The sequence below is a fragment of the Anarrhichthys ocellatus genome, unplaced genomic scaffold (assembly GCF_004355925.1).
Source record: "Anarrhichthys ocellatus isolate YVR2014 unplaced genomic scaffold, GSC_Weel_1.0 scaffold5, whole genome shotgun sequence".
NCBI lineage: Eukaryota > Metazoa > Chordata > Actinopteri > Perciformes > Anarhichadidae > Anarrhichthys > Anarrhichthys ocellatus.
Genome location: NW_022280035.1, coordinates 4,407,316 through 4,410,774, shown reverse-complemented (window position 1 = coordinate 4,410,774; position 3,459 = coordinate 4,407,316). Strand labels below are relative to the sequence as shown.

General features: G+C 41.1%; 1 protein-coding gene across 1 annotated transcript in view; it reads right to left on the bottom strand.

The window, feature by feature from the left end:
- The window catches only part of LOC116382138 (FERM domain-containing protein 4B-like), a 20,171-nt gene extending 17,141 nt beyond the window's left edge, over window positions 1–3,030 (bottom strand). The window contains exon 1 of the mRNA XM_031844910.1: window positions 2,879–3,030. The gene's annotated coding sequence lies outside the window, so the exon portion shown is untranslated. The remainder of the gene's footprint in view (window positions 1–2,878) is intronic.
- Window positions 3,031–3,459: the final 429 nt, after the last annotated feature.

Genomic DNA, 3,459 nt, shown 5'->3' with positions numbered 1-3,459 from the left:
TATATATATATATATATATATATATATATATATATATATATATATATATATACACACAAGATAAAAGTTTCTGTCACAACATTTCTTCATAGTTCTTGCACTAACAGAGTTCCAGCTGCTGTCGTAAGAACTGACCTTATCATTTGAGACTGTGTTTAAACAAAGAAAAGCCGCCACATATTTAAAGAAAGGGAAAGTTGTCATTTTCATTTATGCCGTTACACGCTGAACGCTGCTCAGGTTCTGTAAAATCTCAACAAACCTGCAAAAGTATTTGATCTGTGTGAAATGAATATTTGAATTTCTCTGCAAACCCTTAAAGTCTTTTTTTAGATGCTATGTAAAAAACTAAATTAGAGTCCGCAGCCATGTTACCATATCTTTGAGGCTGTACTTAGACCCAGCAGTGCTTTATGCTAAACGCTTAAAGCTAGCATGCTCACAGTGACAGTGTTAGCAGGAACAATGTTCACCATGTCTGCCACCTCAGTTTAGCCTGTTAGCATTCCAAAATGATCTTGTTAGCGTTAAACAAAGAACCAGCAGAGGCTGATGGGAATGTAATTTAGCGTTTGTCCAAAGCTACTAAAAATGAGTGTGTTCAAACTCTTATATATTATTATACGTTATACGTCATCAAAAGAGGCCATGGCAATTATCAGAAGCAAAAGGAGTTTTTATCCATGGACTGTGCTCAGCAATTCATGGGAATCTGTCTGTTATGCTGTTGTAATTATTCTGTGTGCAAAGTGTACACTTCACACTTGCTGGAAAAGATTGTGGAGTTTCCAAAATGAGATCAATAGGTTTATCAAATGGGGAAGATGAATGTGTTTGTTGGGATATCTTGTCTTTGGGTAGAATTCCATGTTTATAAATGTATTCCTTCTTTGGATCAGTCCATATAGGCGGATTGATCCAGAGGTGCAAAAAAACTCCACTTTTATTGATCAGGGTGCAGATACTCTGGTTACATATATTTTAAAACCCCCAAATTGTCAAACACCAGCATCTCAGTGCAGAGGTGAAATATCCTTAAAAAACACACAACAGAGCATATAGACAAACAGACACGTCTAAAAGCAATCATGAGAGCTTTGCCACCAATTGCCCTCATACTCTGGGTTTCACAGCTATTCCCACTGCACTCCTGATATCACAAAACTGCAGAGTTTCATTACAGAGAACTGCAGTGACTTTCTGCAGTGCTGACGGACGAGGCACTGAGGCACGGACATGAATGGGTGGAGGAAATCATGGAACATGACCAAATTTCATGATCTATACGAATAACCAGGGTGTCAGCCCAGTGAAAATCCTATTATCCTACAGGAATATTGACAGGGATTCAATCAAGTTATATTTTTTGTCTTTACCTTAACTGAAACCATATGTCCAGACACAGTGTTATATGTTGAAACTGGATCAATCAGTCTTGATTTTCAGGAAAGCTGCACGTGAGTAAGATTGAGTTCCAACCCCAAATCCCATGCCAACCTGTCTCACTTCAGTGATGCTGCTCGCCTTTCACCATATATATCAGATGTATTCCTTCTGTGTAAAGTGTATGAATACAAGATTACTCGCCTGTCCAAAAATAGATCTCTCCCCCTCTCTGTCTTTAGCACATTTCTCAGAAAGTCTCGGGAGGCTTTGATTTTTAAATGAACGGTTGCCAAATGAGTGCTGAGACATTTCTCAGCAGCTTCAAACACCGGCCTCTTTAGCCTCTCAAACTGTGAGGACAAGTGAGGATGTGCATGAAAAAATATATTCAATCGTGTGCTGAGTTTTGATTCTGTTGAATATGTAATGAAGGAGTTAACCAGAAGCCTGACTTTAGTGACCCTTTAATTAAAAGAGTTTGAAGTCAGAAATTGCCCCCGAAAGGTTGACGGGTGTGATAAATGGCACAGGACATCCTCTCCATAGGAAGAGCAAGAAAGTTTCACACTGCAGGTGTGTCATACAGACGCCACCATCTCAACAACAATTCCTGTTTACAATGTCTGATGCTTTAAATACACTCACACACACACACACACACACACACACACACACACACACACACACACACACACACACACACACACGTGTGTCGCTTCCTTCAACTCTGAGATAACTCAGCAGGTCAGTGTCAATCTTTGCAGGGCTCATCCGTTGAAGTAAAAATAAATATCCAGAACAATCAAGTTTAAAGAAAAATCACCTCCCTGCACCAAACAACTAATGTCCTAATGTCAGACATGACTAAACATGCTTGGCCTGGATCACCAGTTGTCCCCATAGCAACAAATCACAAACACTTCCAAATAGAAAATGATAATGCAAAAAAAAAACATAAAAATGAGGTAATGCATTGGACACGCTCTTTTCTTCACTATTCTTAAAGTCACACAACCTAAATAAATGTATTAGCCTGCCTCTCCATATTAGATTCAATCAGACCAGTCAAATAGCTTAAACTATACTTTTCTTCCTTTTTTACTTAAAAACATCTAATACTACCATCTAACATCCACTACAAACAGCAATATTGTCCACAGCATCCTACAATGAGACTAGCCCACCCCAGGGCCGGTTCCCACTGTGCAGGGAGAACAATGAATGTGCTACTGTGGGCTACTCTACTGTATATGGGTGGTTTCCACCTGAGCCCCATTACTAACACAGATGTGTCAAATAAAACCTCACTCCTCCTTGTTTTACTGAGGAAACACGCCAAGTCGCTGCGGAGAGCCAAACCCATGCCGTTGTCATTTTCATTGATGCTCTCTCCACGGATCACATGCGCCCATGACTCGGTCTACTTTGTCTCCTCACAGCTCACTGAGGCGGGTTGAATCTGCTCCATCACATCATATGTATATCGCCTTACCTTCGCTCTCCTTATATCCCGCTTAGGTATTGATAAGGTATAGCTTCCCCTGCATATTGATCACCCCTCTGTTCAGCTTTCTCCCCGGCTGCTTTTGCAAGGGAGGGGAGCCGCCGTGCAGCCGCTGTCCATGTTCATCCTCCGGTAGTACTGTAGCGCACACACACGCCTCGTATTGAGCCACACTCACCACGCCTTCACCCGCCGGCTATTATGTGAACGAGCCCCGCATCCCCTCCCTCCCTCTGCCTCTCATCCAGCAGCTGCCGGCCGGCCTGAATCACTCTGAATCCTCATAATAATGAAGCGTGATCGCCTGAAGATTATACATATACATACATACATAGGCCTACACTCACACACACACACGCACACGCGCACACACACGCGCACACACACACACACACACACACACACATATATATATATATATATATATATATATATATATACTGACTTTATCACACCAAGTGGATTCTGTGTTATCTCCAAAATTACGACAACGCTCCTATGGAGGGAGCTACATTAAATCTGCACTCATATTATTTTTAATATTTGATGTATTGAGCCCTTATTGTGTC